The sequence below is a fragment of the Heptranchias perlo genome, chromosome 1, assembly GCF_035084215.1.
Source record: "Heptranchias perlo isolate sHepPer1 chromosome 1, sHepPer1.hap1, whole genome shotgun sequence".
NCBI lineage: Eukaryota > Metazoa > Chordata > Chondrichthyes > Hexanchiformes > Hexanchidae > Heptranchias > Heptranchias perlo.
The window spans coordinates 36448596-36461320 of NC_090325.1; the positions used below are offsets into that span (position 1 = coordinate 36448596).

General features: G+C 40.5%; 1 protein-coding gene across 10 annotated transcripts in view; it reads right to left on the minus strand.

The window, feature by feature from the left end:
* The window catches only part of LOC137321323 (transcription factor 4-like), a 534628-nt gene that overhangs the window by 242825 nt on the left and 279078 nt on the right, over nucleotides 1-12725 (minus strand). The gene's annotated exons all lie outside the window — the stretch shown is intronic.

Here is a 12725-nt window from a genome sequence, read left to right on the forward strand (position 1 = left end):
CGAATGGTGAGTGTTGTAGAGGGTCCAAATAAGGGATGGTAAAGATAAAAGGAAAATCAACATAGTTGGACGGATCGTTTAACCCCTTTTGCCTCTGGCTTATCCCAGAAAGTTTCAGTGCAGCAATTACACCCATCACTTTAACTGAATATTGTTTTGTTTTGTTTCATGCTCAGATCTTCCACTAGTGGTAGTGGCAACGAGTTAGGTGAACTTCAAAGCTAATCTTGCACCTATTTTCTCAACTCTCTGACCCAGAGTCCAGTATTCAGATATTAGCAGAACGGGCCCTGAGACAAAAATTCAAGAGGTGTCTCTGCGTGTGCTTTTGTAGCAAGCCACATCAGTATAAATGAAACACTTTTTGGCAAAACATTTTTTGTTGTTTAAACAAACAGCGCACTGGCCATAGGAACTTAGAAACAGGAGTAGCCCATTCAGCCCCTCAAGCCTGTTCTGCCATTCAATTAGATCATAGCTGATCTGTATCTAAACTCAATTTACCCGCCCTGGTTCCATAATCCCTTTAACTAACAAAAAAGTTTTGAAGTTTTCAACTGACTTAGTCTCAACAGCTTTTTGGGGGAGAGAGTTCCAGATTTCCACTACCCTTTGTGTGAAGAAGTGTTTCCTGCCATCACCTCTGAATGGTCTAGATCTAATTTTAGGGTTATGCCCCCTAGTTCTAGACTCTCTCATCAGAGGAAATAGTTTCTCTGTTAGAATGTTGGGTTTTACCATTTGCAAAGGGACTTAATTGAATGCAACTATTTTCTTTTCTGCCCAACTCTAAGTTTCCTTCTTTCCTCTCATGGAGATACTGACTCCTGCCAGGTTATAGTTTCATAAACACTGCCAACCTCCAGGAATACAAGCCTAGTCTATGCAACCAGTCCTCATTTAACCCTTTTAGCCCCGGTATCATTCTGGTGACTGCGCTGCACTTCCTCCAAGGCCAATATATTCTTCTTGAGGTCCGGTGCCCAGAACTGAACGCTGTACTCCAGATGAGGTCTAACCAGAGCACTATACAACGGCAGCATAACTTCCACCTCTTTGTATTCCAACCCCCTTAAGATAACAGCTAACATTCCATTAGCTTTTTAAATTATTTTTGGTACCTGTCCACTAGTTTTTAGTGATTTCTTTACATGGACCCTAAATCTCCCTGCTCCTTCACAGTTCCTGTCTCACCACTTTGAAGAAAATACTCTGATCTATCTTTCTTAGGTCCAAATGGCCACCTCGCTGCCACCATTTTGATGTCCCCCCAGCCCCACCCACCTACCTTCAGCATGTAAATGACACTACATCCAGAAACACAGCCAAAGTTAGCAGGCCACTGGGGGTGCAGGGGAGAAGCCCAGCACCCCTTGTCTCGGATCATGCATGAAGACTAGTCACTTGGGTGAGGCCCTGGAGGTTGGCGGTGCTTATGAAACTATAACCTGGCAGGAGTCAGTATCTTCATGAGAGGACAGAAGGAAACTTTAGAGTTGGGCAGAAAAGAAAATAGTTGCATTCAATTAAACCCCTTTGCAAATGGTAAAACCCAACATTCTAATCCAATTTCTGAGGCAAATTTCAAAGCCAACTGATATGAAACAAGTATTCTTTTGCAGTGAAGAAACTATCACCTGATTCCAGATACAAAAGTTCATGATAAAGTCAGAAGTTATTTTTTACAAATGACAAGAATTTACAAAGCTCTCTCACTAATCCCCATCTCTTCAGCCTTCATAAGAATCCTTCTCAAGAGAGACATCACCTCTTTTTAAGCTGCTTCTTTCATTGATGTACATGGTCTCACGCAAACAATAGGTAAACTAAATGAAACAAAGATGGCATGATTACAGTATAATATTTCAAGTTACTAACATCTGTCAGCTCAAGAATATCTCCAAGTTAACAACTTCTCTGTGTAAGAATTCTATTACAGTCACTTCCTCTTGAGGTTTTCATATGCACGTGGCAATATTTAATTCTATCAAGCATCCACAGAGATGTAGCAGTTAAAAATCTTCTGGTGCACAACTTCTAGGATGGCCATGGAGACACTACAAATGGCTTCAGTACCCTGGGCTAGGGAGTGCAAAAATTTTCCAGGGTCAAGTAATTCCTACTGAAAAATGTGCTTGGGCGGTTGTCAGGTGAGCACAAATCAGATTCAGTTGTGATGCCATCCACAGTGAAACAATTTGCACATTAAGAATGGTCAGGTGCTGAAAGAAAGAACTTGCATTTATATAGTGCCTTTCATGGCCTCAGGACATCCCAAAGCGCTTTACATAAGAACATAAGAAATAGGAGCAGGAGTAGGCCAATCGGCCCCTCGAGCCTGCTCCGCCATTCAATAAGATCATGGTTGATCTGATCCTAACCTCAAATCTAAATTCATGTCCAATTTCCTGCCCGCTCCCCGTAACCCCTAATTCCCTTTACTTCTAGGAAACTGTCTGTTTCTGTTTTAAATTTATTTAATGATGTAGCTTCCACAGCTTCCTGGGGCAGCAAATTCCACAGACCTACTACCCTCTGAGTGAAGAAGTTTCTCCTCATCTCAGTTTTGAAAGAGCAGCCCCTTATTCTAAGATTATGCCCCCTCGTTCTAGTTTCACCCATCCTTGGGAACATCCTCACAGCATCCACCCGATCAAGCCCCTTCACAATCTTATATGTTTCAATAAGATCGCCTCTCATTCTTCTGAACTCCAATGAGTAGAGTCCCAATCTACTCAACCTCTCCTCATATGTCCGCCCCCTCATCCCCGGGATTAACCGAGTGAACCTTCTTTGTACTGCCTCGAGAGCAAGTATGTCTTTTCTTAAGCATGGACACCAAAACTGTATGCAGTATTCCAGGTGCGGTCTCACCAATACCTTATATAACTCCAGCAATACCTCCCTGTTTTTATATTCTATCCCCCGAGCAATAAAAGCCAACATTCCGTTGGCCTTCTTGATCACCTGCTGCACCTGCTTACTAACTTTTTGATTTTCTTGCACTAGGACCCCCAGATCCCTTTGTACTGCAGTACTTTCCAGTTTCTCACCATTAAGATAATAACTTGCTCTCTGATTTTTCCTGCCAAAGCGCATAACCTCACATTTTCCAATATTGTATTGCATCTGCCAAATCTCCACCCACTCACCCAGCCTGTCTATATCCGCTTGTAGGTTTTTTATGTCCTCCTCACTCTCTACTTTCCCTCCCATCTTTGTATCATCTGCAAACTTTGATATGTTACACTCGGTCCCCTCCTCCAAATCGATTGTAAAGAGTTGGGGACCCAGCACCGACCCCTGTGGAACACCACTGGCTACTGGTTGCCAGTCCGAGAATGAACCATTTATCCCAACTCTCTGCTTCCTGTTAGATAACCAATCCTAAGTAAAGAAATTAAGGATAGTATCCGACTAAAAACAAGGACATATAAGGTAGCCAAACTTAGTGGGAGGATAGAAGATTGGGAAGTTAGATAACCATGCCAGAATATTACCCCCAATCCAGTGATTCTTTATCTTGAGCAATAATCTTTTATGTGGCACCTTGTCGAATGCCTTCTGGAAGTCCAAATACACTACGTCCACTGGTTCCCCTTTATCCACCCTGTACGTTATGTCCTCAAAGAACTCAAGCAAATTTGTCAGACATGACTTCCCCTTCGTAAAGACTTTGTCCTATTAAATTATGTTTATCCAAATGTTCCGCTACTGTCTCCTTAATAATAGACTCCAAAATTTTACCCACCACAGATGTTAGGCTAACTGGTCTATAATTTCCAGCCTTCTGCCTACTACCTTTTTTAAATAAGGGTGTTACATTAGCAGTTTCCAATCTGCCGGGACCTTTGCCGAGTCCAGAGAATTTTGGAAAATTATTACCAAAGCATCCACAATCCCTCCTGCCACTTCCCTCAAGACCCTAGGATGGAAGCCATCAGGTCCAGGGGATTTATCCGCCTTGAGTCCCATTAATTTACTGAGTACCAATTCCTTAGTGATTTTAATCGTATTTAGCTCCTCCCCCGCTAGAGCCCCCTGTTTGTCCAGTGTTGGGATATTCTTAGTGTCCTCCACCGTGAAGACTGAAACAAAATATTTGGTCAGCATTTTTGCCATCTCCATGTTTCCCACCATTAATTTCCCGGTCTCATCCTCTAAGGGACCTACGTTTGCCTTAGCCACCCTTTTTCTTTTTATATAACTATAGAAACTCTTGGTATCTGTTTTTATATATTTTGCTAATTTATTTTCATAATCTATCTTCCCTTTCTTAATCAATCCTTTAGTTACTTTTTGCTGTCTTCTAAAGAGTTCCCAATCTTCTATCCTCCCACTAAGTTTGGCTACCTTATATGTCCTTGTTTTTAGTCGGATACTATCCTTAATTTCTTTACTTAGCCACGGATGGCTGTCATTTCTTTTACACCCTTTTTTCCTCAGTGGAATATATATTTTTTGAAAGTTGTAAAATAACTCCTTAAATGAACACCACTGCTCATGTACCGTCTTACCCTTTAATCTATTTTCCCAGTCCACTTTAATCAATTCCGCTCTCATACCATCATAGTCTCCTTTATTCAAGCTCAGTACGCTTGTTTGAGAACCAACCTTCTCACCCTTTAATTGGATATGGAATGTATCCATGTTATGGTCACTCATTCCAAGGGGATCCTTAACTAGGACATTATTAATTAATCCTGGCTCATTACACAGGACCAGGTCCAAGGTTGCTTGCCCCTTGTCGGATCAGTTACATACTGCTCAAGAAATCCATCCCTAATACACTCAATAAACTCTTCCTCAAGGCTGCCCTGCCCAATTTGATTTGTCCAGTTAATATGATAGTTAAAATCCCCCATAATTATAGCTGTTCCCTGATTACATGCCCCGACTATTTCCTGATTAATACTTCTTCCAGCAGAGTTGCAACTATTAGGAGGCCTATATACTACGCCCACGAGTGTTTTTTTCCCCTTATTATTCCTTATCTCTACCCAAACTGTTTCATTATCCTGATCCTTTGTCCCAATATCTTTTCTCTGTATTACAGTGATTCCTTCCCTTATTAACATAGCCACCCCACCTCCCCTTCCTTCCTGCCTGTCCTTCCTGATTGTTAAATACCATGGCATATTTAATTCCCAGTCGTTGTCACCTTGCAGCCATGTTTCTGTAATGGCCGCAAGATCATACCCATACGTAGTTATTTGTGCCGTTAACTCGTCCATTTTGTTACGAATGCTACGTGCATTCAGATAAAGAACTTTCAAATATGTATTGTGGCACTTAGTTCCTGCTTTTTCCTTTTTTAACACTTTACCTTTTACTCCATACCTTCTGTCCCTTCCTGACACGCTTTCCTCTGTCTCCCTGCTCAGGTTCCCAACCCCCTGCCACAGCTTTGATGCTGGGTTAATTGCCTTACGCCTTCTAGTTTTTATTTTATCTGTCGTGCCTAAAGTACACTTTCTTTCCGCTGCTCTACGCTTTTCCCTTTCACTTGTTCTTGAACAACTGTTTGTACTATTTGTATTGTAGATTTCCCCTGGGTCTTCCCCTCTCTTGCTGCTCTCAACTTTATTCCCTTCTGACTCCCCGCTCAGGTTCCCATCCCCCTGCCACTCTAGTTTGAACCTTCCCCAACAGCCAATCACAGTGTGATACAGCATAGGAGGAGGCCATTCAGCCCATCGTACCTGTGCTGGCTCTTTGGTAGAGCTATCCAAATCATCCCACTCCCCTGCTCGTTCCCCATCGCCCTGTAAATGTTTTCCCTTCAAATATTTATCTGATTCCCTTTTGAAAGTTATTATTGAATCTGCTTCCACCACCCTTTCAGGCAGTGCATTCCAGATCATGACAAATCGCTGCATAAAAAAATGCTTCCTCATGTCACCTCTGGTTCTTTTGCCAATCACCTTACTGTGTCCTCTGGTTACCAATTCTTCTGCCACTGGAAACAGTTTCTCCTTATTTACTCTTTCAAAACTGTTCATGATATTGAACAGCTCTATCAAATCTGCTCTTAACTTTTTCTGCTCTAAGGAGAACAAGCCCAGTTTCTCCAGTCTCTCCACATAACTGAAGCCCCTCATCCCTGGCACCATTCTAGTAAATCTCTTCTGCACCCTCTCGAAGGCCTTCACATCCTTCCTAAAGTGTGGTGCCCAGAATTGAACAAAATATTCCAACTGAGGCCTAATCAGTGTTTTATAAAGATTTAGCATAATTTCCTTTCTTTTGTACTCTATGCCTCTGTTAATAAAGCCCATGATCCCATATGCATTTTTTTTTTAAAAACAGCCTTCTCAACATGTCCTGCTACCTTTAAAGATTTGTGTACATACATTCCAAGGTCTCTCTGTTCCTGCACTTCTTTTAAAATTGTACCATTTACTTTATATTGCCTCTCCTCATTCTTCCTACCTAAATGTATCACTTCACATTTCTCTGCATTAAATTTCATCTGCCATGTGTCTGCCCATTTCACTAGGCTGTCTATATCCTCCTGAAGTCTGTTACTATCCTTATCATTTTTTATCACATTTCCGAGTTTTGTGTCATCTGCAAACTTTGAAATTATAACCTGTATATCCAAGTCCAGGTCAATAATATAGATCAAAAAGAGCAGTAATCTTAATACGACCCCTGGGGAACACCACTGTATACTTCCCTCCAGTTTGAAAAACAACTGTTCACCACTACTCTCTGCTTTCAGTCCCTTAGCCAATTTTGTATCCACACCACCGCTGTCCCTTTAATCCCATGGGCTTTAATTTTGCTTACAAGTCTATTATTGATACTTTATCAAAAGTCTTTTGAAAGTCCATATAAAAGACATCAACCCTCCCAATTACTTCAACAAATAACTCAATCAAGTTAGTCAAATACGATCTTCTTTTAACAAATCCACGTTGGCTTTCATTTATTAGCCCATACTTTTCCAAATGCCAATTAATTTTGTCCCGGAATATTGTGTCTAAGAGGTTCCCCATCAACAACGTTAGGCTGACTGGCCTGTAACTGCCGGGTTTATTTCTCTTCCCCCTTTTTGAACAGGGGTGTAACACCTGCAGTCCTCCAGCACCGCCCCCATATCTAAGGACAATTGGAAGACTGTGGCCAGAGCCTCCGCAATTTCCACCCCTACTTCCCTCAGTAACCTAGGATGCATCCCATCTGGACCATGTGACTTTTCTACTTTGAGTTCTGCCAACCTTTTAAGTACCTCCTCTTTATTTTTATCCTATCCAATATCGCTACTACCTCCTCCTTTACTGTTACATTGGCAGCGTCCTCTTCTCTAATGAAGACTGATGGGAAGTATTCATTCAGTACCTCAGCCATGCCCTCTGCCTCCACAAGATGATCTCCTTTATTGTCCCTATTTGGCCCCACCCTTCCTTTGACCATCCTTTTTTATTATTTATATGTTCATAAAAGACTTTTGGATTCCTTTTTATGTTAGCTGCTAATATATTCCCACGATCTTTTTGTCCCTCTTATTCCCTTTTATAGATTTCTGTACTTTCTGTATTTAGCCTGGTTCTCTACTGTATTATGAACCTTAGATTCGTCATAAGGCTCCTTTTCCTGTTTCATTTTAATCTCTATATCTTTAGTCATCCAGAGAGCTCTAGCTTTGGATTCCCTTTCTTTCCCCCTGGTGGGAAAGTGTCTACTCTGTACCTGAACAAATGAAGTACTTTTGAAGTGTAGTCACTGTTGTAATGTAGGAAATGCAACAGCCAATTTGGGCACAGCAAGGTCCCACAAGGCCACCACTATGCCACGGCTGACACCTGGAAGGATTGTTAGCACCTGAGTAATCATGAGTCAGCTCATCCAGGAGGAGCGGAGGGGAGAAAATAGGGAGGGAAAAAATGTCATGCAGAAAAAGTGTGATTGTGACTATATAATGTAGCCCATAAACGTAATAAAAGGTGAAATCTAGAGGGGTGTGGGAGGGACTCCAACAAAATTCATTTGAAACAAACCAACAGTGAACTGAATGCAGTTAACAGGAGGGAGTAATCAAAAAATGATTTGGGTATTTTCAATTTTTGTTCACTTACAAAAAAAAATCCATTAATCAGGTGTTCTCTAAGTGTAGTCGTCTGCACAAATCATATCTAGTCAGCAAAGCTTTTCAGGTCATTCATCACATGCCTAAAATTAATTCTTAAAAACACGTCAACAGATAAAAGATGCTGATCGTCACAGCACCATCATCATGATATTTAAATTAATGCAAGCACCAGGAACTTCATGGCAACATAAAGATAAGTCAAAGAATGAAATGTACTTGAGGTTGGAACATGCCCAGTAAGGCCAACTCAAAAGATACAATCTCTTTAAAGTACAAGCAAAATCACTCACCACATCAAATTCCTCTCAAATTAGTTTTCATTAAAATATTTTCCCATTTTAAGCATGATCCTATGAGAATATTGTGTTAACGTGTTTGCTTCAGTTAAAGTCAAAAATAATTTTCATCATTTAATGACAGCAGAGGAAAAAAGACATTATGCATAGCTTTTACCAACTTACTTTTAAAATCCCTGAATGCAACCCTTCCCATTCTTTGACAGAATAGCTTCACATCAACAAAATCTTAATCTTCCTTAATACTTGCCAGCTCTCCAGGTTTGGCCTAGTTTGTTTGTGAATATCTCCATGCGCCAAGGCTACTAGAAAAGCTAACGCATTGATTGAAGCTTCTGGGTTCAATGTGGAGGCTTTTGCAACAGAGGTCTGGTAAAAGCCCCATTTTGCTCACTCAGTCATGGAGTGCTATGTCTGGAAACAGTTCCATCTCCTCATGACCCAACACTAAACTCCAAACTGTCCATTTCTTTTCTGAATGCACTAATTAAATCCACCTTCACTATGCTAGCTGGTGGTCAGTCTTATAAATCAACCCAAGTGTCAAGTAACCCAGAAATTGCATTTTGTTGTTGATTTTGCTTATATACTTGTGTCCCTCTGGTTATCTTCTCCTGGTAACAGATAAACTTCTCCCCATCCAAAATGCTGATTCCCTGCATGATTTTTAAAGACTTTGATCATGTCTTCCCTGTCCATTTACTCTCAAGAGCAGACTTTACTGCCCTACGGATAATATTTTCCTCTTCATTCGAAAAAAAGTTAAATACCTCCCTTTTTTTTTTAAAGGCAGATTTTAACCGAAATGAGCAGTGAGTGTTTTGACGTGGGTTATTTTGTGCATCACAAACCTGTTATGCAGGAATGACAGAAAAAAACTGGCCAATCACAGCTCACCTAAAATAATGGCCCTTTCACACTTCTCAAGCAGCTAATGAGCCACTTAACTGGTATAAAGGACAAACATGCCGTTAATCCAGCTGTGGAGTGCGCAAAACTATATAAAAATGTCACAACAAAATGTTAGGAAAGGCCGCTTTAATAGACAGAAAACTCGGCACCTATTATTTCAACAGAAAAAAAGTCTTACTGCAAGTACCAATAATAAAACAGTAGAAATCTTACTGGGAGCTGACTGAAAACACAATGAAAAATTGGTTTAATAAAAAGACACGAACCTGAAAAGAAAACACCAACACAAGGAACCCTAATTATGCCCCTTGGCCCTTCACCTTGTTTTTCCATGGAAAAGAATACTTCAATAACTTCTTTTAGAATTGATTCCAATACTTTTCCCCACTATAGACTGAAGTGAATATATAATCCCGCTGCGCCAACATTTATCTTTTTTGATGGTCCTCATTGTCCTACGGACTTTCCAAAATCCCTAACAATTTTTACTTTAACCCTTACTATTTTGGTGCCTCCCATGTGGGCTTGGTGTTTAAAGGAGCTTCAAATGCTTTAATATTCCTAAAAACCCACTGATACCTTCATAAATTCAGACATGTCTTCACCACTTGAGTTACCTGTTTGAGATTATTACCCCCAATTTCAACATCTGAGGGTGAAAATGATTTAAAATACCTGCTGAACCCATAGCTTTTCCACTACCTCATCTTATCTATTAGGAGCTGCTTTTTTAAATTTAATATTTGGGCTGGAATTTCTATTCACTGACCACGAATGGGTGGAAATCGCATCTATTTATCCCTATAAACATTAAGCACAAAAGAATGTCTCTTAATTATCTGTAATGTCCACTGAAATTTATTTTTCCATCTTTCCCTTTTCATCTCAAAGTGTGTACCTATTCTACCTTTACCAATCATCACAAAGAGTTAAATTCTTCTCCTACATTTGCTCTGAGCTCCTACTGTAACATTTAGATCTCAGTTTTGGATTGTCTTCCTTATACATCTAATTTATTCTTCTCTTGTTTAGTGTGTTTTCCCCTTTCCTCTCCCATCTTTATTTCTGAATATGTCTTCCCCATTTTTTGCCCCCTCATCTTACACTCACCTCTGTTGCCTCAATTTCTATTGCTTTGCACCAAACCAATGCCACAAGATCTAATTTAATGACATTATCACAAGATTGATATAGATGAGCAATACTGTTCGATCTATACTAAAACATCCATCCAGTAAGAATCTACAGTAATTCTATCATAGCTTTCAGTTATTTTTTAAATGGTAGCTGCATGGATAAAGGGGAGGTTAGGGACAAGAAGGCAAAGAGTATGGATAATTTTTTGAAACCGGCAGGATGTGGATTGTGGTGTGCCCTAGGGATCTGTGCTCTCATCTTCCATTTATATACATGTTTTCCAGGTAGGCACAAGAGGAATGATTTCAAAGTTTACTGATATCAAATTTGGGCGTGTGACATTTGAGGACATTTGAGCTATGAGATTGCAGGAAGACATAGAAAGATTAGCAAAATGGACAGATAGTTGGTGAATGCAGTTCATTGCAGAGAAATGTGTAGTATTTACTGGGAAAAAGAACAGGAAAAGGAAGTAAATGATGATTCCTAACTGAGTTGAGGAAGAAAAAGATTTGGGGGTGCAGATACACAGAGGTATTTTTAAACTAATGCACCTGGCAGGATCGGATCAGCCACTGGTTTTACACCCGATATTACTTTCCATGGATTTCAATGGTATAAGCAACCCATTATAGGAATATTAGAACCATGGAAAGTGTAGAGCAAAAACTTACTAGATTATCAGGAATAATTAGTTATAGTTATTAAGATAGGCTTCTCAAGGGCAATTAGGGATGGGCAATAAATGCTGGCCCTTGCCAGCGACACCCACATCCCATGAACGAATAAAAAAAAGATAGGCTTGAAAATTTAGGGCTCTTCTCAAGTGAACAGAGAGGGTTAACGGGGGATCTCATTGACTTTCAGAGGGTACATGATGAAAGCTGTTTCTTCTGGTTGGCAAATCAGTAGCAAGGGTTCATAGACAGAGGATGATCACGAGAACAATGAAGGGAGAAATTAGAGGAAATTTTTTTTCACACAGAATTATTAGGACATGGAATGCTTATCACAAGTGACTATTGAGGCAGAAACTACAACATAATTTGAAATGAAATTAGATAAGTATTTGAAAAGAAAGAATTTCAAGGGACATGGACAATGGGCAAAAGGGCCCTGTGTCGCCAGTTTTATAATTCCGAGGATTGTGCCTCCAATAGCCAATCCAGAAGTCCATTTCACATATTGACCACTCTTCACCCTCACTAAATTAAATATAACATCCCCCTGGATCAAAGGTGGGCTGCTGTGTGACATTTACAGGTATACAGACTTTGCTGTTTTTCCTAATTTAGGTCTCAGAAACACAATTGTAACTGCCTGAACACTGGGTTTCCCACCCACCAGTTCCCACCGTTTCACCCTTCCATGGAAGCTCTGAGTTTTGGTCTCTGAAATATTGGCAAGTACACTTAACTTGTCACATTGACCAATTTACTTTAATTTAGGCACAAGTTACTGTAAACCTAAATAGCGTAACACTGCATTGAAAAACTTTTTCCTCTAAAGATTAATATTTAACTACCCTGCCAGCACACACCTTACCCCCGTTGCAAACAAAAGGGGTACTAATGTTTGGCAAAATCAGTGAGATCAGTAAAGATTCATATCCAGAAATTAGATTCACCAGAACCTGAAAATGCCAGGTATAAATCAGGTACTGGCATGAAAAGCATCATGTATTTTAGTAAAACGTAGATAAGCTCTGATAAGGTCACCAATTTTTAAAAAAATCTTTGCTAGTTTACAGCATTCTCACTAGGGCTGTACATTCAAGCCCATTTTTCTGCTTTGAATCTTTTAACAGTATTTCCACACCAAGGTTTCCAGCAGTCTTCCCGTCGGTCAAATCTGGTGAATCCAGCAAGTTTACTTTGGGGTTGCTTCCAGCTGCATTATATCAATATGGAATTGTGCTAGCTGGCTTTATATCATCTGAAACAAATTGGGAATTTCCACAAGGCATCGGCCTCTCTTGCCCAGACTTCCTTCCACACCCCCATCCCACTTTCGCAAAGCACTGACCTCACATCCCATCTCCACCTCTCCATGCCGATCACCCTGGGCCCGGTGAGTGGCCAACTTTCCGCCACTTCCTGACGATTTCCCGGCCGATTTGGTCGGGAGGTCTGCTAGCGGCATGTTAACCGGGCTGTTAAAACCAGCTGAGCCTCCCGTTGCCACTCCCGGACAGGCTGCTTGTTAGGCCGCTTTCCCACTGGGGAATTAAAATCCCCACCTCAGTCTCAAACCAGTAACTACAGTGTAACAATTGCCTAAGTGTC